Source organism: Rhinolophus hipposideros, assembly GCF_964194185.1.
Source record: "Rhinolophus hipposideros genome assembly, chromosome: 1".
Taxonomy (NCBI): domain Eukaryota; kingdom Metazoa; phylum Chordata; class Mammalia; order Chiroptera; family Rhinolophidae; genus Rhinolophus; species Rhinolophus hipposideros.
Genome location: NC_138047.1, coordinates 4,033,682 through 4,060,855, shown reverse-complemented (window position 1 = coordinate 4,060,855; position 27,174 = coordinate 4,033,682).

The following is a 27,174-nucleotide window of genomic DNA, read 5'->3' as shown; positions in this document are numbered from 1 at the left end:
AGCAGTTGTTGGCCTTGAGTCTGTACCCGTCCTGCACAACAAGCACACCTGCTGTCTTGTCCTGACGCTTCTCCTGGGCTGATGCCATGTTTAGCTAAAATGCCCATGTGGCTGCCGGAGCAGGGACTCCCCACAGCCAGGCCCTGTGAGAGCCTCTGCAGTTCCTCCCTCCCCACAGTTGGAACCATATGATCCCATTTTGCCCAAGCTCCAGGACCTAAAGCAACAGGGATAGAAACAGCGACAGCCTAGCACCTGGTCTAAGCCGTGAGTCCCCTGCTGACCTCTGCCTGGTTACTACATGCACTGTTTACCCTCGAGCCTCACGCACTGGGAGGGCTGAATATTATCAGCAATCATTCTTACTGAGAGGCCTCCATTGTAGCGTCCAAGGGTGCTCCACCATCAACCCCCACTCCCAATGAAACCTTCTCTTCCTTATAAAAATGATCTTTGCAGGGCTTCATTCTTTAGCCTGTTAGCCTAAGCCTATGATGTTGCAATGTCTGATGATGGAACCTTGCCTTGCTCTAAAATTGTGGGGTTTAAGGCAAGGTGAAAGGTCAGTACAGAGTACCTCCAATCTGGGAGGTCTTCCAAAGGCACCTTGAGAATCACAAGTCTTTGGTGCCATGTCCAGCTACTTCACATCAGCCCTGCAGATGACGGACAGGAGATGGCTGCTGCCTCACTGCACACAAAACACTCTTTTAAGAGATGTGGTAGCACAGGGAGTTCTGTTGGTGTTAGGAACCAACAAGGTGGAATCGGGAGTGTGGGGACAGAGCCCCAGAAAGCAGTTTCCAGGCTCTCGGCCTCATGTGGAGACGTGCTGGCTCGGATAGTGGATGGCCATCAGCTGTGGCTGGTTGGCCATCAGCTGTAGCCATTGAGCCATTGGCCACTGATATAACTGCCACGGCTACTAAGGGGAGCGGAGGAGAGTGAAGGAGGAGACTGAAGGAGAGTGAAGGAGAGTCGAGGAGAGTCGGTCGGTTGGCAGCAAAGCGGACAGCAGGTCACACGTCGTGTAAACCCAGCCTCCAGTGAGACCATAGTGGTATGACTTCCCTACCTATGGCTCCGTGGGTGTTCCTTTTTGGCCTCACCATGTCCTGCGTTCTTATGTGGGGAGCGGGAGCAGAGACCCCACAGGAGACCCCGCACTACAGGGAGCTACAGTGGGCCCAGCCCAAATCCCAGCTCTACTATACTGCTCTGCAAAATGGACGTATTGACTCCCACCTCCCCGCTAGTGAGCACAGAGGAAGGAATTCTTCTGTGTTGTGTCCAGCAACCCCACTTCCTGTGCGTGGACCGCTGCTGCCCTCTAGTCGCCACTGGATAAATTGCTTGAAGGTGGGGATTTGGGAGAAGCTATCCTGTAAGTCTGGTGATGCTGGAGTTCTCAGCCTTGATGGACCCACACTCCCTTTTCATAAACGGATATCAACCTTATGATTTCATAAACTTGATATGTTAATGTCACGTTTATGGTTTAGAGGCATGTTTTCTGAATTTTCATTTTCCTTTGACCCAATAATTATGTAGGTGGGAAAGTGTGTATGTGTGTATTTTATTTACAAGACATTGGATTTTTAATAATTTTTGGCAGAGTATGGGGCCTGTATAATTTCTCCTCTGGGGGAACTTGAAATATTAGTTTTAGTCGGTGTTTATAATCAATTTGTAAAGAACTGGAGAAGGTATACATGCCGTGTGGTAAAGTACAAGCCTGATAATAAAGCCAACATTTCAGCCTCGTTAATATATGGTGTGTAAGTGGTGACTGTCCTTCTTGACTGTATTCTTCCTGGGACGAAGCATACCCCTCAGATCTGCACACTCACCTTTTTCGTGCTGGTGTCCTGTCCCACTGTAAGTCTCTCATCTTCCTTGTCCACCTCCATCTTTTGTCTCACTGTTTTGCACACGTTTGTCAGGGACCTTCTGAAATGGGCACCTACGGCCTTGATGGACCTGTGCAGTGTGCTCTTCTGCCTTTATTGCACATTTCATTTCTGTCACTGGATTTTAGTTCTTGGTATTCTGCATTTCCGCAGGCCATATAATTTTTGTGGGTTTCTCAAGATTCATTGCAAAGTCAATGCAGGCATTTCCTCAAATTTTCCTCCGTTTTCTACAGCAATTTATTTCCAGAAGCATGCTTTTCCAGTACTGTCTTTAGAACAGTACTGGCCCTGTACTTTAGAGTCCCCTCATACCAGATAATTAGATTTATTAAGGATCACAGAGGCCTCTGTCAGTCAGGACCTGGCCTCAGCACTGGCACAGCAGGACCCAACCAGAAACATCCACTCTCTGGACTAACAGTGTTCGAGTCCCAGGGAGATGCTTCTTCACATCTTATCCCATATCCATGGGGAAAAAATACAACCGCTGCTAAAGGTTTAATGAAAGTTTAATGGGGCCCCCTGCTATGCCCTGTGAGGGAGTACAGAGAGGATCTGAGTAGAAAATTACTTAGGTAAGAGAAACAAATGAATGACCATGTCAGAGCTTTCCTCTCAGATCACCTGAATGCAATAGATTTAAACACAATGAAATATCACTTTCTAGTAGTGCTGAGTGTACAATTTCTTCTTGTTTTTGTGTTCCTGGTAGTGGTTCTTGAAGTACACATGAATTGCTACAGTATTTGCCTCAGTTGTAACTGGAAGCTGGGACTATTTTTGGAATATTACATAATACACATTACACTTTACTCTTATATTTGTCGATATGTCTAGACTTTAGCAGTAACTTGATACTGATTCTTTACATTGGCAACTAGATGGACATTGAATACTAGAATTCTGAATTTTAACATTTTTATTTAAAGAGTTCCTTAAGTTTTCAATTAAATTTTCAGTTAAATTTATAATTTTAAAAAAATTTTAAATTAAAATGTAAAATTAAAAATAACTTAGAATTGAGTTAAGCTTTTAAAGAGTGAAAATGTTTGAATGTATGTAAATAATTTTGATATAAAAATTTGATATGCATTATTTCTAATCTGTATTTTGCCATTTGAATTATTAAATACTCTTCAATATTTGAAAAAGCTGTTTTCTGGGAAAATGTACTGGAAAATATTTAATTGAAAAAATTTACATACATTTATATATTTATGAAAAAATAAATTTTATACTTTGATTATAATTGCTTTTAATCCTTAAGTATATTTTTAAATCTTGATAATAACATGATTCATGATTTTGCTGAAAAGAAAATAAATTTCATGGAATAGTTATATCATTTATTAATTATGCATATAATTTTGTCATATACAAATCATAGCTTCACGCACACTTAACAATTTTGTCCTTTTACCGGAATTTTTGTCAGAATATGAGGATAGAACATACTTCATTTAACTGCGTGTTAGTTTGATTTACAACTTGTAAATATTTAGACAAATGATCTGTGGCCTCTATTTGCCTCTATGCCACAGGCTGTGGCTTTCAAAATGTATTCATGGGCCCCAGCTTGGGTTTTCCAGTCCCTTGCGTGGGTAGGAATCCACCCCAGGTCTTGTGTGTCACACTTGGGGAGGTGGGGACAGTGGGGCCTTCTGGTCCCCTTTGAGGCTCACCTTATCCCCTCCAAGATTGAAGCTACAGGGAGAGCCTCTCCTGGCCACATTTCCAGCATGTGGTCCTGGGCTGCAGAAGCCTCTCCCACCCCAAACCCCGGGCTCTGATTCTGTGTGTTGGGGTTTCTACCTCCCCCCAAGCTTTCTCTGGCTTCACATCCCCAAATGCAATGTGCTGCTGCCCTACAGGAAGAAGTCCGCAGGCAGAGGGTAGGGGCAGCACAGCCCCATTAGAAATTGCTCCCTAACTTCTTTCTGTCACACCCTGCCATCCTGTCTCAGAAGGTAGAGTGGCCATTGGTAACAAATCATTCTCTTGTCTCCTTTTGCTACAGTTGGTGGAAATGTCTCCCAGCCATCATTGGTGACTAACGATACTAAGATGAGTGGCCTTCACGAGGAGGTGACAGGATGTCAGGTCATCAGGTTAAGCTCACGCCGACTCTACTAGGCAGGTCTCTTTTGGTTGCAAGTGACAGAAACCCAACTTCAACTTGCTCAGACAAGAAGGGACATTTATTGAACTGCAGGGTTGCAGTAGGACAAGCGTGTGTTTAGATCTCAGAAAAGGTGGGCTCTGGGACTGGAAGCCTGTGTGGATCCGCTTCCTCCGCTGAGAGGAGGCTGATCTTCTCAGATGGGCTGTGTCCACAGGATTCCAAACTCTTGGCCTCTGGCTGCCTCACACCAGCAGGCTTCCTGGGAGAAGCTGAGCTGCTCCACGTAGTTTCAATTCAAAATATACTGTTACCTGGAGAGCCGAGCCCGTGACTGGAGCCTCCACTAAAACCCCACGGGGGATGGAGCTCACCCAAAGGTGGTACTGCTTCCAGAAGGGGAAGGCGGTGGCAGAAAGAACCACCAGAGCTCTCTACCCTTTCCCACCCCGTGGTCTTCATCACAGATGTCACCTATCCTTCCAGGCCCATCTGCCATATCTGCCTGAAGCTGCATCAGGCCTCAAGACAGAGCCAATTTGTGTCGTCAAGACCAGAGCATTTCCAGGAGAGTGATGACGTCACAGAACTGGGGTTTCAGAAGGCAGGGGAGTGGGGTGGCCCTGCACTCCTGCTTTCTTTAGAACTGGAGAACCGTGACCTGGGTGAGGCTAGAGTATATGTAGTTCATGAGGAAAAGGAGGCCCCCACCAAACAACTTGGTTCTACAGATTCTCACAGAAATTCCTGGGCCAGCTACGACCCGGGGGCGGAGAGGGCTAGGAGAAAGATAGGCTTTGCAAGGGGAGGTAGCCATGGACGGTATTCCCCAAGGGCACCCCAGGAGGGCACAGCATGGGCAGAGATGGAGCTCCCTGCTTCCCAAGGCTCAGTGACACCTGTCTGAAGGAACATACTGGTCAGAGCATGGTAGAGTTGCATGAGACATACTTGTACTAGAAAGGGTTCGTCAGAATGGCTATCATCAACAAGACAAATAGCAACAAGTGTTGGAAAGGCTGTGGAGAAAAAGGAACCCTCATACACTGTTGGTGGGAATGCAGACTGGTGCAGCCACTAGGGAAGGCAGTGTGGAGGTTCCTCAAAAAATTACAAATAGAATTACCATATGACCCAGCAATCCCTCTCCTGGGTATCTACCCAAAGAATCTGAAATCATTTATACATAAAGACACGTGTGCTTCATTGTTCATTGCAGCTTTGTTTACGGTGGTCAAGACATGGAAACAACCAAAATGTCCTTCGATAGATGAATGGATAAAGAAGTTGTGGTATATATACACAATGGAATACTATTCGGCAGTAAGGAAAGATGATATAGGAACATTTGTGACAACATGGATGGATCTTGAGAGTATAAGGCTAAGTGAAATAAGTCAGACGGAAAAAGCAGAGAACCCTATGATTTCACTGATATGTGGTATATAAACCAAAAACAAGACAAACAAATAAAAAATAAAATAAAATAAAACTATATATAAAAAAAAAGACAAACAAATGAGAAACAAAAACTCAGAGACACAGATAATAGTTTAGTGGTTACCAGAGGATAAGGGGTGGGGGGAGGGAGGCGAATGTCAGGGGGATCAAATATACGGTGATGGAAGGAGAACTGACTCTGGGTGGTGAACACACAATGGGATTTATAGATGATGTAATACAGAATTGTACACCTGAAATTATGTAATTTCACTAACAATTGTCACCCCAATAAATAAATTAAAAAATAATAAAAAATAAAAAATAAAAAGGGTTCGTTGTTTATCTGAAATGCTAATGTAACTATGCATCCTATAATTTTATTTGCTGAATCTGGTTACTCTAGGGTGGGGGAGAGATACAAAGGAAAGGTTACAAGCTCAGGCTAGTATGGAGAGTGTCTTAGGAGACATAAGATCTGTGAGGAAACAAGGCCATCTTGTCCAAGCAGAAGCTTCGTGCCTGATTCATGAAGCTGGTGGATAAGGATCCGAGGCATTTGCCCCGAGGAATAATACCTCGTTTAAGGAGAATTTCACACACACACACACACACACACACTCACACACACACCTGGTAACAGAAAAGCCCCACTCTGATTCCCTGGCATTGACTGTTTTGAAGAATACAGGACAGTTACGTTACGGAAGTTCCTTCTGTCTCGCTTCGTCTGACGTTCCCTCAGGATTAGACACTGGTTACACATCCCTGGTCAGAACACCACCTAATAAATGAGAAGAAAGAGACTGGAAACAGCCAGGTGGGGAGCAGTGAGTGACCGACGACATTCGGCTGCCCTCTCCAGATTCCTCAGAGACTCAGAGAAGACCAGCAGGACGTCTGTGACACCCAGAGAACTGCGGGCCCTCAGCTGCCCCTTGTCCCCTCCAAGGATGAGAAGGGCACTACTCATCTCCTTGGTCGCCTGCCTCGTTACCATTCATCAGACCAGGCTCATGGACCGCTGTGACCTGGCCAAGCTGCTGCACCAGGAGGACATGGCCGGCTGTGAGGGGTACTCCCCGAGTGACTGTGAGTGCCCGCATCTCCACCCTCATCTCCTCCTCTCCTGGTCATGCCCTACGTGACCATCTTTCTTTCTCTCTTTGTCTCTCAAACAAATTCAAAAACCAGCCCTCTCCATGAAACCTTTCTCAGCACTCTATCTTCATTTAACAGTTAATAAGTGAGCAATTATTATGTACCAGGAACCGTTTCGGTGTTGGGGACATAAACAAGGCCACTTCGCTTATAGTTTCACATTCTCCAGCACAGATAAGCAATACACTGACACAAAAACACAGGAATCTTTTCATCGCCTGGTGGTGATAACTGCCAAGCAGAAGAATAAAGCAGGGGGAGTGGTAGGCGACGCTGTTCTACAAGGGGAAGTCAAGGAACGCCTCTCTGACAAGGAGACATTGAGCGGCGCTGAATGAAGTAAAGGACCTGATCATCCAAGTGTCTAGGGAAAGAGCATTCCAGGCAGAGGGAACAGCCCGTGCAAAGGCTTCGTCCTACTCCGTGGGAGGGATCTCTCCCTTTGGAGCAGGATTTGTGAACCCCTGTTTTACAATGCTTTCTCCTTTGATCTTGCTTCCTGGGTTTTTTTAGGTACACATCTTCATTCTTACACTATAGGCCCCTGACGGCAGTATCTACATTTGTCCCAGCTAAATATCCCTCACTGGGCTTTGCACAGTTCCTGGTATACAGTAGGTGATTATTAAGTGCCAGAAGCATGGATGGACAGATGGACTGATGAATGGTTAGACTGATGAGTAGCTGGATGGACCGCAGGATGGGAGAAGGAGCCAAGGGGTGTTTCTAGCCCACTGGCCCATGTAGCCTCTTAGGCCTTGGTCCTTCCTTTGGATTCCTCATCTTCCTTTCTCCTCCATCTCCCTCGGCTTCTAAACATCCTCCTCTCCCTGCTCTAAGTGCTGTGTCTGGCTTTTGTGGAAAGCAACTTCAACATATTGAAGGTCAATGAAAACGCAGACGGTAGCTTTGACTATAGCATATTCCAGATCAATAGTCACTTCTAGTGCACCGATCGCCAGAGTCACTCGGAAAACATTTGCCACCTGGAGTGTCAAGGTCTGGCCAGGGCCCTTGTGCGGGGGAAGTGAGAGAGGAGCAGTCTCCACTCTCAGAGCCTCTCTTCCCACTCACAACCTGGGAACGCCCCCAGAGGGATGGCTCGAGGAATCAGGGACTTACTTCACTGAGCAGAGGCTTTGATTAGTGGCCCCACTGCTGGTCCCATTAGGAGATTCTGCTGTGTCCTTGAGCAAGATGCAGAACGTCTCTGCACAGACAGCAGCCATAGAGCAGTGGCAGCAGCCAACGATTATTGAGAGTGTATTCTATACTAAGCAGGTGACAGGCATAGCTCATTCATCCAACTTTCCATGTAAGAGAAACTGTTAGGATCCCCACTTTACACATGAGCAAACTGAGGCTCATAGAACCAGTGCTGAATGTCAGACTCATGGTCCTGGAGGCTCAGCTCTAACCACTAAGTGGTACTGTCTTTGGCTAATGGTCTGACCAAGACCCAGTGCAAACTCCCCACCTCAGAGCTCCCCACCCAGGAGGCTTCACAGGTCCAGGACTCCGCCCCTCACCTACTAGTGCTTGCGCACTCTGATTAACGTCCTTGGCTCTTCACCTCATTAGGCAGGACTTGCCCTCAGTCCCTGTGCTGCCTATTCTGCCATTTCCTTTCCCTAGAAACTCCCAAGCATTGGGTGAAGCACCATCTAATCTGGCTAGGAACTACGGTAGTAAACAGGAGCAAATCTCAGTCATCTTGCCCCTCCTGCCCCCACCCTTGGGCACCCCTGACCTCCAGCAGCCATGCAGAGGATGTCTACATGGGCCTATGGGCACGAGGCTTTGCCTAACGTGGAAGTACTCAGTCCTGAGTGGCACCTGCCTGGGCAGGGAGAGCCAGTGTCCCCCAGTCTTTGGGACTGTCCTCTGTGCTTTCACAGGTATTCTCTTTCTCCTTTTCAGAACTGCAGTGCCCTAGTCTTCTCTCAACCATCCACTGTGCAAGAGAGATTGTATCTGGAACCGGGAGCATGAAAAACTGGTGAGGAAGACACTGTAGGACTAAGTTAGTGGGCAGAACCCCAAGGAGTGATGACAGAGAAAGGGATAGTAGGCAAGGACAAGACACTTTCTGCAGTCTAGGAAAGTGTGGGAGACTGACAGGGCTTGGAACTGTGACTTAGAGGACCCTGGGTTGGGTTCTTTCTCTGATGTTATATTAAACAAAACTCTTTTGGTTGCACTAATAAAACAACTTGAGCAGCTGAAGTGGACACATAACATTTTCTAAACTAGACCATATTCTTGCTTATCATGAGAATTTATTGTCTATAAAATGAGTTTCAATAAATTTAAAAGGATATCAGTCATTCAATGTATGTTCTCTGACCATAGAGGAATAAAATTAGAAATGAACAGATCCAAAAAAATCTCCAAATGTTTAGAAACTAAAAAATATACAACTCTATGGGTCAAAAAAGAAATCAAAAGGGAAATTAGAAATTATTTTGAAAACACAAATATCAACATGTGTGATGTTACTAATGCAGTACTCAGCCTCTTCAGCATCTTCCTTCAGGAACTAGAAAAATAAGAGCAAATTAATCACAGAATAAGGAGAAGAAAGGACAAAATACAGATTAAAGCAGAAATAAATAAAACGGAAAACACAAAAACAGAGAGGTAGTGAAATGACAAAATGGTTCTTAGAGAAGATCAATAAAATTGATAAACCTCTAGCCAGCTTGATCAAGAAAAGACCCAAATTGTCAAAATTAGTAATGAGAAGGGTGACATTGCTATAGAGTCTACAGATAATAAAAGGACTATAAAGGAATATTATACAATACTTTGTGCCAATAGATTCAAGATGAAATGGACAAATTTCTTGAAAGATAGACGCTACTACTGTTTCCTCAAGAATAAATATGTACCTTAAATAGCACTATTAAAGTTATTATTACTTTGCACTTGGTGTCCAGTCTTTCTAGCACCTTTTGTTGACAGGACTATGTTTTCTTTTTAAAAGCATTTTTAATTTTTTTTTTTACTAAAATATAGCTAGCATTCAATATTATATTAGTTTCCGATATACACCACACTTACTCAACATTTGTTTACCTAGAGAAGTGATCACCATGATAAGTCCAGCAACCATCTGACACTGTACCATGCTATCACAGTATTACTGATTATATTACATGTGTGGTACATTACATTGACTGTATTTCCTATGCTATACATTACACCCCATGTATTATTTGTTTTACACGTGGAAATCTGAACCTTCTATTCTACTTTGCCTTTTCTCCACTTTACAATTTTTTTCAATTATAGTTAACATTCAATATTATTTTATATCAGTTTCATGTGTACAGCATATGGTTAGACATTTATATAATTTACAAAGTGATCCCCCCATAAGTCTAGTACCCACCTGGCACTATATATAGTTGCTGCAGCATTGATGACTATGTCTCCTCTACTTTACATCCCCATGACGAGTTCATAAATACCAATTTGGACTTCTTAGTCCCTTCACCTTTTTTACCATATCAGGACATCAAGGGTAATACAATGACAGCTCTGATGGCCGTGCCAGTAAGAGAGTTCCAAAATTGCTTTGAAGGGTGGATTAGGTGCTGGTGTCTTCCCAAGGGGAGGACTTCGAAGTAACTGTAGTGATATTCAGCAATTAGTTATGTAGCACTTTTTCTAGGATGAGTTCATGCACTTAATTGTCAGACATCATACTATCATTTTGGTGGAATTCCAGAGTTCTTAAACCACTGTTTTGACAATTTTGTGCATTTTATCATTACATTTTGGGGAGATTATTTGCCAAGCTTTTCTCATTCATTCCAGAATTCATTTCTCCACCCCTGTATTAAAATGTTAAACATTTAATAATAACATGAAGAAATATTTGTCTTAACAAGTCTACTTTCTTAGATGTGGTTATTCAAAATAATAGTTCAACTCCCCTGCTTTTTCTTGGTTCTTTTTTGGCCACATTTTTAGGAGTCAGAAAATCATCCCTAATGCAATATAGTTCTTTGATTCAATAGATATTGACATTACAAGGTGAAAACAACGTATGTAAATCCATTGCCATGTGCCTTACCCATGGCATAGCATGCTCTCAATGATAATAAAAACAATAAGTACATAAAAAATAACAAATATAACTTTTTAAAATGTCTTTGCAGATATCCCTTGATAATCCTTAATTTTGATCAAATGGTTATCTTGCCATTTTATAAAAATATCTCCTACCACTATTGGTATGGGCTAAGGGTTCAAAAAATAAAAAAGTGAAATGTGTTTCCTGCCTTATTTATTGGCTTAATGTGTACTGAGGTAGAAGAATGAGCAATGAGACTGTCACTCCTCTTGTTTTTGTTGTGTTCCTTTATTTTCCTCCTGCATAAAAAGTATAAAGCAAAGGAAGCCGAGCATTTTATGGGGATGAAATAAAAACTAGCAGAAAGTTGTTTTTTTTTGTTTTGTTTTCTAAGTATTTATAACATTTACTCTCAGGGAAGCCCTAAATGATCAATTCATTGATATACTTTGCTGTACTTTACTTTTCAACTATAATTTAGTTACGCCTGTTCTTTAGGGAATGAGTAATATAGTCCAAGATGTGGCTGTTTGGTGATATATGTTCGAAATCCTAAGTAAATAAGTAATTGGCAATGAACATTCAACCGGATCTTGAGACCTGTTTACACTTTCACCTTCTAGCAAACCAATACCCAAAATGCCTCTTCATTTTATTCTGCTACACTGTTTCTAAAAGTTAGATATGTCTTACAGAATTAAACCCAAACCCATTACTATGGCATTCATTGATCTCTAGCATAGCTCTAGATTTGTATAACACTTTAACAACTTTTGAACTAATTATTTTTTTCTATTTTCTTGTCTTTGTTCAACCTTAAACTTTCTTTTAAAATGTAGAGTTTATAATTATTGCTTAACTCTATGCCATGACTTCTAGAATGTCTCCTTTCTCAGAAAGTTGTTATATTTTTCTCACACCTGTATTCCACAAATTTTGAAACTTTCCTTTTAGACTCCTGTGGCCCCATAATAATAATAATTATAGGTAGATATGTAAGTAGGCAGATAGATAGATATTTTAAGATTAAATTTGTGGATCCTTTTATGGGTTTTTACTGAGACTGACACCATTTTCTGAAGACAATTGTTGAATTTGAACTTCTATGATATTATATTTATCACCTAATACAAGAAACGTTCTACTTTATATTTCTTAATTTAAAAGACAACATATTAAATGGAAGTGTTATGTATCAATGTGGCCAGTGTCCGATCTTACTGTAACTCTATAAATTCATTTCAAACTTAAAATTTAAATGATATCAAATTAAAAGAATTTAAACATCAAGGAAATTTTGTTATTTTACATATAATTATGTATATTTATGTATGATATCTACTAATAATGTATTACTGCATTTAGAAATGCCTTTCTCCCTTTCCACTTCCTATTTCTCTCTCTCCTTTCCTACCATGATCCTTTTTTTTTTTTTTTTTTTTGTCTCAGTTCTGCCATTTCACATTCAAATCAAATTCTCTATTATTTGCATCCCGGTTTTTGTAACATTTGTAGTTAAAAGTTAATTTTGAGGAATGTAATATTTGCATCGATGTCCTCCAACTGCAGCATTCTGTGAGATTCCCCCCTCGCTATGTATCGTTCTCTGTTGATTCCAGACAGCCATCCAACCTAAAACACTGGAGATGGAATTAGCTTTAATCATCGGATTGCTTTGCCAGGCACATATGCAAACCTTATTTTATTTCAAGTTCAAATGCTTGTTTTCTTCTACCGATTGCTTGTACTTTGCTGCTATTTATTCAGTGGACCACAACTTTGTTATATTACTTATAGTAAGGAGCAGAAGAAACTTTTCTATGATTTCATTTTAATTTTGTTTTATTCTCAAGGATTCATTTATTGTGCAAAAAGTGACCACATAAAGTTTCTTATAACACACAATAGCAAAATAATTACATGTTTAACATAGCTTTGAAGTATTAGATATTGTAATTAGTAATTGATAATGACATTTCTAATAACTCACACAGACATATTAATGTCTAGTAGTCATTGCAAGCATTTCACTTCAACCTTATGTTAATAACTTTTATCATTCTCTACCTGTGTAAAATAAAACTGATAATACTATAGTATGGCCTTAGTTAGCCACTGCTCTAGGGAATTGGATAACTGCCTTGGATTTGTAGATTTGTATGAATTAATATAGGCAATAATTTGCTATTTACATTTTTTAAAAAGGTGTTGTTATTTCTCACAGTACCTGTGCTTATTTCTATAGCCCTTTTATCATTAAAAACTAAATATTTGCATTTTTATAATGAATTAAGCTTATCTTTACAATAAAGGTCATCAGTGCATTTGCTCCCTGAAAAGAAAATAATAAAAGTGGACCTGGCAATCCAACCATTATACTCCTTAGTATTTATCCAAAGGAGTTGAGAGCTTATATCTGTAGAGAAACCTGAATGTCAATATTTATAACAACTGTATTCATAATTACCGAAATTTGGAAGCAACAAAGATGTCCTTCAGGAAGTGAATGGATGAATGAACTGTGGTACATCCAGACAATGGAATATTATTAAGTGTTAAAAATAAATAAGCTAATAAGCCATGAAAATATATGAAGAAAATTTAAATGCATATTACTAAGTGAAAGAAGCTAATCTGAAAAGGCTGTAGACCATATGATTCCAACTATGGCATTCTGGAAAAGGCAAAACTATGGAAACAGTATAAAGATTAGGGGGAGGACAGAATGAATAGGCATACAGCACACAGAGATTTCTTAGGGCACTGGAATTATTCTGCATGACTCTACAATGGTAAATACATGCCATTATACATTTGTTAAAATACATGGAATGTACAACACCAAAATGCACGCTAATATAAACTTCAGACTGTGAGTGGTAAGGATGCATCAATGCAGTATCATCAGTTATAAAATGTGTACCACTATGGGGCAGGATGTTAATAGTACAGGAGCAGGTGCTTGTTTGGGAGCAGGGAGTATAAAGGAATTCCTGTAATTTCTTCTCAATGTTGATGTGAACCTAAAAGTACTCTTACAAATAAAAAAATAAAAAATAATAATAAAATACAATTTGAAAAAAGGCTATGTTTTAAAAAGTAATACTTGGTGGAAAAGATTTAGAAATACATATCCTATCAAAAAGTTTTCTGCAATTTATAATTTAATTCAGTTGAAGAATTAGAACACAGAATATTCACTCCATTCCTTCATTATTCAGTACTAAAAATATTTATGTGAAAAACTTATGTTGGACCTGGAAGATATAATGATGAATGAGAAATAGTTTCTACCCTTAACTTCACTACCAAAATTATTTGGGAAAATCAAAATAAAATTATCGAAAAATGAAGGAAAAATATAATGTTAGATATGCAAAAATGCTTTAGAACCTAGAAGCAAAACAGCCACTCTGTCATTATGCATTGGGGAATTCGAACCTATAGGTATTGTAGAGTGGAAATAATTGTATGGCCAATTCATCTCTAATAAGGACTCTTTGCATGTCCTTACTTTCACAGAAAAATTTCTTATGTAGACTGTGGTATTTTTAATGGTGAGTGAAAACGTACTGTAAGCCACAGGAGAGAGAGTCAAAGGATTAAAAAATTTCATTATAAGTGGGGTGAGTTGATAGTACAGGGAAAGTGGAGAGCGCGAAAACAATAACAAATTCTTACTATTAAAGTTCAAAAATATTCACTTTTTAATAATCTTTTTTATTTATTTATAGGAATAGAGCAGTATCTGAAACTTTTTTTTAATATATTGGGGTGACAATTGTAAGTAAAATTACATAGATTTCAGGTGTACAATTCTGTATTACGTGAAACTTTTTACAATCATGGACAAATAAACACTTCCTTTCTGATTAATTTATATTTTCAAATTTTTCTATAGACATGAATAAAAACCAGCACTTATCTTCAGTAAGAACTCTTGATGCAATGAAATTTTTTTTCTTATTGACGTCATCAAACTGGCGGCGTGAGGTGAGCCTCTGTAAAGCTCCCCTGGAATTTACAACTAATCGAACAACAATAACTCCACAAAGGACTCCCTGCACAGCACACAGGCAAGACAAAGAGGCCACTACTGAATTCACCTCAGGTGGGCAAATCGCGCGAGCGGGGGAGGAGAAAAGGGAGAAGTGCAGAGACGGAGCTTCGCGGGCGCAGGACGCAGACCTAGCTCAGTGCTCCAAGCTCGCTGCATCCTGGAACTACCGCAGCTGCAAGAAAGGGAAGAACTCGGATGGCTAGGGCTCCGCTTACGGCCCACAGGGCTGAGGGGGCGCATAAACACGGCTGAACCCAACACTCACGGTAGAGACGTCGGAGCAAAGACTGAGGGAAGAAGGCTGAAAACGGTGGTTTACCTAAAGATTCCACCAAAAAGCTGTTAGAAACAATCAACGAATACAGTAAAGTTCCTGGCTACAAAATCAACGTACAAACGTCCATTGCATTCCAATATACTAACAATGAAATTTCAGAAAAAGAAATACGAAAAACAATTCCCTTTGCAATTGCAGCAAAAATAATAAAATACCTAGGAATAAACTTAACCAAGGATGTGAAGGATTTATATGCTGAAAGCTATAAGACATTTTTGAAAGAAATTGAAGATGACACAAAGAAATGGAAAGACATTCCGTGCTCATGGATTGGAAGAATCAACATACTTAAAATGGCCATATTACCCAAAGCAATATACAGATTTAATGCAATCCCCATCAAAATCCCAATGGCATTTTTTAAAGAAATAGAACAAAAAATCATCAGATTTGTTTGGAACCACAAAAGACCCCGAATAGCCAAAGCAATATTAAGAAAAAAGAACAGTGCTGGAGGTATCACACTGCCTGACTTTAGCTTGTACTACAGGACTACAATAATCAAAACAGCATGGTATTGGCAGAAAAACAGACACATAGACCAATGGAATAAAATTGAGAACCCAGAAATAAAACCACATAAATATGGACAGATAATTTTTGACAAAGAAGCTAAAAACATACAATGGAGAAAAGACAGCCTCTTCAATAAATGGTGCTGGGAGAATTGGATACCCAGGGGCAAAAGAATGAAACTGGACTGTTATCTGTCACCATGTACCAAAATTAATTCAAAATGGATCAAAGACTTAAGCATGAGACCTGACACAATAAACTGCATAGAAGAAAACATAGGTACTAAACTTATGGACCTTGGGTTCAAAGAGCATTTTATGAATTTGACTCCAAAGGCAATGGAAGTAAAAGCTAAAATAAACAAATGGGACTATATGAAACTTAAAAGTTTCTGCACAGCAAAAAAAATCATCGACAAAATAAAGAGGCAACCGATTGAATGGGAGAAGATTTTTGCAAACAGTTCCTCCGATAAGGGTCTAATATCCAAAATATACAAGGAACTCATGAAACTCAACAACAAAAAAACAAACAACCCAATTGAAAAATGGGCAGAGGACCTGAAGAGACATTTCTCCAAAGAGGACTTACAAATGGCAAATAGACATATGAAAAAATGCTCAACATCACTAATCATCAGAGAAATGCAAATAAAAACCACAATGAGATATCAACTCACCCCAGTCAGAATGGCTATCATCAACAAGACAAATAGCAACAAGTGTTGGAGAGGCTGTGGAGAAAAAGGAACCCTCATACACTGTTGGTGGGAATGCAGACTGGTGCAGCCACTAGGGAAGGCAGTGTGGAGGTTCCTCAAAAAATTACAAATAGAATTACCATATGACCCAGCAATCCCTCTCCTGGGTATCTACCCAAAGAATTTGAAATCATTTATACATAAAGACACGTGTGCTCCAATGTTCATTGCAGCTTTGTTACGGTGGCCAAGACATGGAAACAACCAAAATGTCCTTCGCTGGACGAATGGATAAAGAAGTTCTGGTCTATATACACAATGGAATACTATTCGGCGTTAAGAAAAGATGATATAGGAACATTTGTGACAACATGGATGGATCTTGAGAGTATAATGCTAAGCGAAATAAGTCAGACAGAAAAAGCAGAGAACCCTATGATTTCACTGATATGTGGTATATAAACCAAAAACAACAAAAGAACAAGACAAACAAATGAGAAACAAAAACTCATAGACACAGACAATAATTTAGTGGTTACCAGAGGGTCAGGGGTTGGGGGGTGGGAGATGAGGGTAAGGGGGATCAAATATATGGTGATGGAAGGAGAACTGACTCTGGGTGGTGAACACACAATGGGATTTATAGATGATGTAATACAGAATTGTACACCTGAAATCTATGTAATTTTACTAACAATTGTCACCCCAATAAACGTAAAAAAAAGAAAAAAATAGATTGAATATTTGGTTCCACTCCCTCCTGGCTTGTAGAGTTTCTGCTGAAAAATCTGATGATAATCTAATAGGTTTTCCTTTGTAGGTTACCATCTTCTTTTCCCTGGTTGCCTTGAGGATTCTTTCTTTGTCGTTGATTTTTGATAGCTTCAATACAATGTGCCTTAGAGAAGGCCTGTGGGGGTTGAGGCAATTAGGCGTTCTATTTGCTTCTTGGATTCGAATATCCAGTTCTGTCCACAAGTTTGGGAAGTTCTCATCGACTATTTGTTTGAATATATTCTCTCTTCCCTTCTCTCTTTCTTCTCCTTCTGGTATCCCCATTATTCTTATATTGTTCTTTCTGCTGGAGTCAGAAAGTTCTTATAGAGTTCTTTCACTTCTTTTAAGTCTCAAGTCTCTTCTTCCATGCATGTCATTTCCATATTTCTATCATAGAAGTTACTGATTCTTTCCTCCATCTGGTCAACTCTACTACCTAAGCTGGCTATTTCATTCTTCATTTCTTTCATTGAGTTCCTAACCTCCAGAAATTGTCATTGGTTCTTTTTGAAAATTTTTATCTCTTTTGTAAAATGTTCATGTTGTTCTTTGATGTGTTTCTGAGTTTATTAAACTGCCTTTCTGTGTTGTCTTGCATCGTTGAGTTTTTTAAGAACTGCCATCTTGAATTCTCTGTTATTTAAGTCACATATTTCCATCTTTACATTAATTTTCTGGAGTCTTTTCACTTTCTTTCTGAGCTATCTTCTGCCTCGGTTATTCACGGTCAATAACAATTTATTATTTCTCTTTCTAGACATCTACAGGAGTAGGTTCCGCAAAAAGTTGATAGAAAAAGGTCTTCTTTTGTTTTCCAGTAGGTGTTGGTAGAATGTTTTATTTTCTCTCCGACTGCAGCCTTTTATTCTCTCTCACACTGTAGTGTTATGTTTTCTGTGCACTACTCTAGATTCTCACACAATTGGGGGATTCCCTGGACAGTGGGCTTCTCCTGTGAACAATGGCTTTAGTCATGTGGCACCACCTCCGTGGAGGGATGTGGAGAGCTTCTGAAGTTACAAAGTTCTTCCTGCCCCAGATTCAGAGCCTGTGTGCTTCAGCAGATTTGTTTACTCCTGCAGGGATCCACCCAGATAGGTAGGGAAAGGGGCGGGTTGAGTTGTGAGAGGGGCCAGAGTAATGGCGGCGACCACCATCACAGCCGGTCCTGCTTCCACAGCTCCCTCCCCTTTGCCGGAACTAGTTGGGCTGCGAGTCCATGTCTGTGGACCACAGTTCTCAGAACAGCAAATATTCTGTTCTTTTGATCTCACACTGTTACTGTTCCGCTTCTAGCACTGGGCAGGAAGGGGCGGCTAGTCTCAGTGCCTAAGCCTTCAATTCTCTGCTCGGCAGTGAGGGCTTAAACCACTGTTTTCAGCCTTCTTCCCTCAGTCTTTTCTCCGAGGTCTCTGCCGTGAGTGTTGGGTTGGGCTGTGTTATATGCTTCCCCCTCAGCCCTGTGGGCCATAAGCAGAGCCCTAACAGTCCGAGTTCTTCCCTCTCCCGCAGCTGCGGTCGTTCTGGGATGCAGCGAGCTCGGAGCACTGAGTTATGTCTGTATCCTGTGCCCACGCAGCCCCATCTCTGCACTTCTCCTTTATCTCCTCCCCCGCTCACGCAATTTGCCCACCTTTAGGTGATTTCAGTAGTGTGCCTCTTAGTCTTGCCTATCTTCTGTGTTAGGAGTCCTTCATGTAGTTATAGTTGTTCATTTTGTTGTCAATTCCAGGGGAGGTTTCCAGAGGCTCATCTTACGCCGCCATTTTTATGACGTCCGCCTATAGCATTCTTGATAACATCAAAGTAAGAAATTTAAAATTGGAGCTAGATCACACGACTTTCTTACATCCCCCAGCCACACCCATCCTGCCATTCTTTTCAACGGACTCCCATAATGGGCAAGATGCAATCCAATCTCTTTAGCATGATTTAAAAGGCCTCTTAAGTTTCCATTCCTCCTCTCCTCTCCAGCCTCACTTCTGTCTACTCCTTCATTGAACGCATATTTCATAAGCACTGCTATGAGAGACCCTGAGCTCAGTCCCTGCTTTTCTGAGGGCTGGCCATAGTGAAGAGCTTGCAATGCCCCCGGCAGATTTTTCTTGCTTCTACAAGTTTTGGGGAGCTGCTCACTCTGGTTTGACCATGGTCATCCTTCCCAGTTCCTCTGCCCCCAACTTCCCTGGTTACATCCTCCCCATCATTCAGGACCAAACTTGGGGTCACCTTTTCTGGAAGACTCCCCCTTCCTCCATTAGATGCCCTTTCTAATGGCAATCTATCCTTAACTTCTCCTTTGCACAGGGCTGGAACAGAGGACAAATATGTAGCGTTTATCACACTGTATTGTGATGGCTGTTTGTTGGACTATTTCCCAACAGTAAATGGTAGAAGTAAATGGTAGTCTTGATGGTAGAAATAATTATTTATTGATCTTCTATCTTTACTGGTCCCAAGGCAACTCAATATTATCTGTTGAACACATGGAATTAATGTATAAAAGAATGAATGAAAAGGTAATCCAAAATCCCCGTATCTCAGATATAAGCAAAGTTATGAATAGATTGAAATGTTATAGCAGAAGATACTAATCCATGGCAGGAATCAGACATGGGCCAGAGACCTGCAGGAGAAATCCACATTTAGGTTGGTAGGTTTCTGGGGCGGCATACGTAAGGCTGCTGTGGTTAAAATTCCTTGATATTCAGGTTTGGTAGAAGTTAGATACAAATTTAATTGTATGGGAACTAACACCCTCTAACAAAACAAAGAAAACTTAAAGTTAGAAAATCAGCCCAAACCACAGTTTCACAGCTACCCACATGTTCTGCTAACTCTTAAAAAAGTGTCCAGTTTTTAACTACCTAGTGGAGTGGCTGATCAAATGTATTATCAACTAGGGAGTGTTTCAAAGGGAGGACAAAGAGAGAAAATTTGAGCACATCTTTTGTGCCACTATTATACCAACATGTTCAAAAGAAGTAGAATTGTCATAGAAGAGAACGAGCATACACTTTTTGTACTTTCCCTCTCAATCTTGACATACACGTCTTGAGAATTTTCACGTGCAGGATTCTACATTATAGAAGAAGTTATTTTCTCGTGGATGCATGTCATTAAAAACAAAACAAAATAGACAAGGCCCTGCCCTCCTGGTGATTTAAACTGGCAATAGACCCGGCACAACAGACAGCAAGGAGGCCCTAAGTGCTAACGGAGATCAGGGCAAGTAGTGGAGGGGCACAGATGAAGTCTTCTCATTGGGGAATCCCTGAAGTCCTGGCAAATAGTGGAGGAACAGAGCGGGGTGAGGACTGACCCAAAGTGGGCATCTGTCTAGTGCCTGGGAAGGAGAAGACAGAGGGAAGAAGTGACAGGGAGGAAAGGAGAGGAGATAGGAAGGGGTTTGACAAGGAGCAAGAGCTCAGCCTCATCAGAGAGTGAGGACACGGGAGAAAAACAACGAACCTTGAACCTAGTTGAACACAGGCGGATGTTGACAGAGACTGAAGGAGAAGGTCAGACAGGGACAGAAATAGACAGATAATGTGGGGTGTGGGTGCTGAGCTGCTGCCACCCATGGTTGCTGACTGAGTGCACGGCCTATGGTTTGGGGATCTCTTGGGTAGCCTTGGGTGAATCCTCACTGTTTTCCCAGGTCTTCTGTATATGCCTTTAGACACCCGCTGCCCAGGCCTGCAGTTCCCACACCAGGCAGCCCTCTGGACCTGAGAGTGGCCCCAGCCTTGGACAAAGCATCTTAAGCCAGGGAAAAGCTGAGGGACTCTACCCCAAACCACCGGACAGGTCCAGCTACCACAGCTATGCGGGGGGGGGGGGGGGGGGCTGTTCCAGCAAAGCTGCCCCCAGGAGCCTGGTGTTCAGCTCCCCCTGCAAATGCTGCACTTGGAGTGGAGTCCCTGAGACCCCTTCAACCCCAGCACCCAGGCCAGAGCCTGAGATCCCACCACAGCCTGCCTCCCCAGCTCTCCCTGGGGGCTGCAGTCTGGCTCCTGCAGGCCTCTCTGTGGACTTTCCATACCCAAGCATTAGGCTCTCAGACCTGGGTTCCTTTTGGCCTGGTCTTCCTGGGCTGCCTCTTTTACGTGCAAAATAAATATTTGGCTTGCATCCCACTGCCCCAAAATATGGTGATTTTCAGAGATTCTCTAAGCACACTATTAGTTCAAAAATGGCCCTGGGGAAGGTAGGGAGAGAAGAGGGGAGGGTGGCATAAGACATGCATAGGTGACAGCCAGGTGAGAAGGCAGTTAACTCAGGTGTGCCAAGCCCTGTGCTGTGTTTCACCCGTGAGGACTCCACATCCCAATGGGCAAATTCCAGGACACAGATGACTGCACTGGGGCCCAGCCCTGGGTCTGACACATGCTTCATTGTCTCCGAGACCTTTGGAAAGAACTTTTTTCCAGGTGACCTCCACTATGGTGTTATTCCTGAGATGCACACGAGATGACGGCAAAGACCAGCTTTTCCCGGTGACCTCCTCTCAGCTGTAATTCCCCAAATGTACAATAGACGGAAGCAGAGTATAGCATTTCCAGGTGACATATAAACCGGTGTTATTCCTGAAACTCACACTAGATGGCAACAGAGAAGAGCGTTTCTTTGCTCTGCATTAAAATGAGAATCCAGGCCCCTGGTACTAAGCTTACTTTGAGATAAATCCTATTTTAGGCCCTTCACATGCTTCATCTCACCTACTGCTCCCATTTTTCAGATGAGACAGAGACAATTATTAACTCCATTTCACAGGTATTTAAACAGAAGGCTGATTCTAACACAGTTCTGAGTCCAGAACCAAGGCCAAAATGGGCCAATAGAGGAGCACAAGGGAGCCAGACAAACAGAGTAGTAATCCACATAGTCCTTGCAGCATGGGGTTGAAACTTGGTTATTTTATTTGAAGAAAATCTGTACATGATCTTTTGGCTCAGCTTGTGGTGTACTCCCCAGGCTGGTTTCAGGGTGGGACCAGGGTAGGCAGCTGGGGACAAGGACAGGTGAGGAGGCAGGATGTTGCCTGGCCCTTCACAGGGTACAACCAGCACCAGATCCCTAGGACAATGACCCCCACTTCTGTGTCCTGCCACCCTTTGGGCCTTTTTAAATCTGTTCTTCTTCAGCCCTGAGGACGGGTCTGCTTCTACCCATGTTCCCTTCCTATGAGGTCACAACTTACAAGAGTTTCCTGGCTGCTCAGAATGGAGTCTGGGGTGGCAGTTTCCTAATGGGGGGGGGGGAATGCCTGAGCGCCAGACAGGCGAAGAGCTGACTTCTGTCTCCTCCAAGTACTAGCTGTGTGACTTCAGGCAAAGAACTAGAAAGTCAGTCTCCTCACCTAGCAGATGGGGTGGCTGTGCAGTTTCGTGAAATGATGCAGGTCAGCTCCTGCCCCACACGTGATGGGCCCTCACTCCCCCTCCCTCTTCCCTTCTCAGTCCTTTCTCTACCTCCATGGGCTGGAAGGATCAAGAGTTTAGCAAATATGCTCCTGGTGGCAGAATGAGCTCTCCTGTTGGTGTCCACACAGCCACAGTCCCCTGAGTGCTGACTCTGCCATCTGTGCCAGCTTCATTCACAGGGCAGCGCTCACCACAGCCCCTCCCTGGTCTTCAAACCCGGCTCATCTCCAAACTCATGGTCCCCACCTCAGCTCAGGCCAGAGCGCCTCTCACGAGCCTTCTCACATCTCTCTGCTCCAGTCCCTCTCTTGTCCAGTGAACCTCCACGCTGTGACCAGCTACATCTTTCTAAATTAGGCATCCTGTCCCTTCCTATGCATAGAACCACCAACAGCTTCACCGCAGGCCAGAGAATAAAGTCTCTATCATCAGCAGTGTTGAGAATTTTCAGCCCATTTCTTCTCCTGATCTCATTTCCTATCATAGCACCGCAATATGGTCACAGGTGCACCAGCTGTCAGCATTAACCTGTCTGGCTGGGTGACCACTCTGCGCTTTAACAGAGAGAGGCACCAGCACTGAGACTGAGTTTGAATGCAGTAACCTAAATATTATAAAATAGAGACTTCAGTGAATAATAATGTATCAGTATTTGTTCACTAACTGTAAAAATTCTGGAGAGTAGACATTGAAAGTAAAATAAGAGAAACACACTGCACTAAACTGGAAACCTAGAGGAAATGGGTGATTTCCTAGTGAAAATACACATTAATAAAATGAACCCTAAAATAGGGAAAATGCCAACAGATCAATTAGCCATCTAGGACCTCTTCCCCCAGCTGGTTTTCCTCTCATTGTTGTGGGGTTCTGGGACCTTTTCCCCTGCTGTTTCTCTTCTCGTTGCATCCAGAAGATGGACCTGGGGTTTGGCTTGGCGTGGGGTCAGCCCTCTGGAACTGTTTGGAGTGGAAACAGGTGGGATGAATTCCCATAGGGAAGCTGACATGCTGGACTTGGGCCAGAAAACACATGCTGGGTCAGGGAAAGCAACTGATTCTACATCACCGACAGCCCACTGCATGGCTGAGGGATCCGAAGTCCACAGAAGGAGGGTCCCAGTGTCACTGACGGCCCACTGCACAGCCGAGGGATCCAAAGCCAATGTAAGGGAAGGCTCACGGGGTCGGGGGCTGCTGTCGTCCCACAATGGCAAAAAGCTTTTCCACTTGCTGAAAAAGCAACGCTGTTGATAGTAAACTCCAGGGTCCTGCCTTGGGCATCGGGTCCTCACATCTCAAACATTGGCCCAGAATAGCCCGTGTACCCTCAGAAGGCACACAGACCTCATTCGTGTCCCTGGGAGGTGGGAGCTTGGAGTATTGAAAAGAAATTATTCGCACACAGGTCCAGGGAATTAGAAGAACTGAAAAGGAGAGAGAATTGTTCTATTTATTGATTTAATGTAGTGGAATAATACTTTTAAACCAAGTTAAATTTTATAGTTACCTTCAGGTGTCCAAACTACCTAATTTTCCAAACTTCCAAAAATATGTTACTTTTTGAAAGGCTGTTTTTAAGGTTAATTCCTCATAGCACAAACATGTTTTCTATTCACACAATGTTTCTAGGTGTCCATGACAATACAACTCTGTAACTTTCCACATACTCCAAGTTTTCAAGAATGGCCTTTCTAGATACATGGTACCTGATGAAATCTTATCTCTGGTCTCTGCCATCTTTGGCAGTAATGTGGCTACCATAAACATTCTCTCCATAAAACTTCAGCAAGTGGTAACGAATTTCTTATTTTGTCAGTGAAAATATTTTCCTTTTCATGCCTTGAAAAATTGAATCTAAAGAAGCACTTTGACCACACATTTAGGAGAGAGTGACAGTTTTAAACTAAGGTTTACATGAAGACATAAACAGTTGCAGTGGCTCCATGTTAAGTGCTAGACACCTCAGAGTGATTATTCCGTGTGCAGTGCTCAAATAGATGGTCCTTTCATACCACAGCTCTTTGTGTTGTGTGCACGTGATACAGCAATTTATAGAGACCTGTAGCACTTTACAGAAAGAACATCAACAGCTACTTTTCTCAAATTTTAGTCCCGAAAATCACTTAAAAAGACCATCACTGTTTCATGGCCTAATGGTCTTACTCAAAATATGTTTGCTATGTTTAGTTGCTCTAAATAAGTGATCCTGTGTGTTCACACTATATACTAAACATCTATCCCTTTACTACTTTATTCTGAGACATAAAGTTGGTATTTACTGTTTTCCAGACACATACAGAGATGAGTAAGATAAAGCCTGTGCCCTTCAGGAGATTATAGATTCAACATAGTGACAGGTATATAAACAAATAAGTTTAACACATTAATTAAAGTTGTGTCATGGGCTCATAAACTGTATCTTCTGCCTGTGTGGATTGCTCACTGTTTCGTAATTTCATAGGTAACTTTTGTCATATACTCTTCTCAGATGTCTTGTTAAATTGTGTTGTATTACAAAAAGAATCAATTAATTCACAGATTAATTCAAACACATTAGAAGGCATTTAATGATAAATTCCTTGGGTTAGAGAATTTTGAATACAGTACATTGAATATAGTTACTATAAACTTCTAATAACAAATGTTATACAAAATGCTCCAAGGACAGACCAAATGCATCATTTTCATTCTTTCCAGATATCCTATAGCCAGGAAAACATGAGACAACATTTGACTTCTTGGTGTTACTCTGTCATATTAAATACTCAGAAACTCATCTATATTTGCAAAAATATACCCATCTAATGAATTAGAGCTCTTCTTTCTAGGAAGGAATTTGGCAATGCAAAGACAGACAAGAATTCAAAATGTTTTTGATTTCTCAGAGAACTGCTAATGGATAGTTTACAAAGTAAGATTACATTACATAAATATTACTTGCTGTATTTGGAGGTATTATAGACCATATATTAGGCCACAAAATAAGTCTCAATAGATTTTAAAATATAGATATGATACAAAGTATCTTTTCTGTCCAAAATGGGATGAAGTAGATTTTTTTTTAAGTAAAAAAATAAAAAGAATATTTACAAAATTGTGGAAATTGTGTAATACACTTGTAATCAACGAGTGGACGAAAAAAGAAATCACAATGGAAAGTAGGAGTAATGAAGCAAAAATAACATGGGAAACAGTGAAAACAGTGCTAGGGAAAAATTTATACCTATAAATGCTTACATTAAAAAAAAAACAAGGAAAAACTCAAATCAACAGTCAAACTTTATAACTTAAGGAACTAGAAAAAGAAGAACAAACTAAACAAAATGCTACCTAAAGGAAGACAATAATACAGAATAGAAGAGAGAATATAGAAAAACAATAGATAAAATAAATGAAATCAAAAGTTGGTTCATTGAAAAGCTCAATAAAATTGACAAAACTATAGCTCAATGGACTAAGCAAAAAAGAGAGAAGACTGAAATTACTAAAATCATAAATGAAAGTAGGGACATTACAATTGATTCTATAGAAATGAAAAGTATTATAAGAGATACTATAAACAGTTGTATGCCAAGAAATTGGATAATCTAGAGAAGTGAACAAATTCCTAGAAACACAAAATCTATCAAGATATATCATGAAAAAATAGAAAATGTGAATAGACCAATAACTGGTAAGGAGATTGAATCAGTAATCAAAATCTTCCAATAACAAAAAGCCATAGACATGATGACTCCACTGGGGAATTCTACCAAAAATTTAAAGAAGAACTGACATCAAACCTTCTCAAACTTTTCCAAAATATTGAAGAGGAAGCACTTCCTAAATAATTCTGTGAGACCAGTATAATCCTGGTACCAAAGCCAGAAAAAGACACTAGAAGAAAACAATATTATTGACTATATTCCCTGTGCTGTACACTACATCCATGTGGCTTATTTATTTTGTAACTGGAAGTTTTTAGCTCTTATGGTTATTAGACTTATTGAGATGATCATATTGTAAGGTATATAAATGTTGAACCACTTTATTTTACACTTGAAACTAATATAATATTGTATGCCAACTATACTTTAATAAAAATTTTTAAATGAAAAAAGAAAACTACAGACCAACATCCCTTATAAATATTGATGCAAAAGTCCTCAACAGGGTACTAGCAAACAGAATTGAGTAGCATATTAGAACAATTTTATACCATAACCAAGTGGAATTTATTCCTGGAATGTAAGGATGGGTTGATACTCAAAAATTGATCAATATAATATGCCCCATCAACAAAATAAAGTTCAAAAAAACCCACGATTATCTCAAGTGATGCCGAAAGAACTTTGACAAAATTCAAACCCTTTTATGCTAAAAAGACTCAACAAAATAAGAATAGAAGGAAACTACCTACACATAATAAAACCATATATGTATCAAAAACCCATGTGAGCAACATATTCAATGGTAAAACACTGGTAGCTTTTCCATTGTAATAAATAATCTCTTTATAGGACAAAGGCTGAACATAACTGGTGAGATTGACAATGCCTAGCATGTCTTTAAAAAATAAAAGAAGAAGATATGCAAGAAACAAGAGAAACAGTAGGAAAAATCTGTTGACTCATGAAGGATTGCGGGAGAATGAAATATATGCATG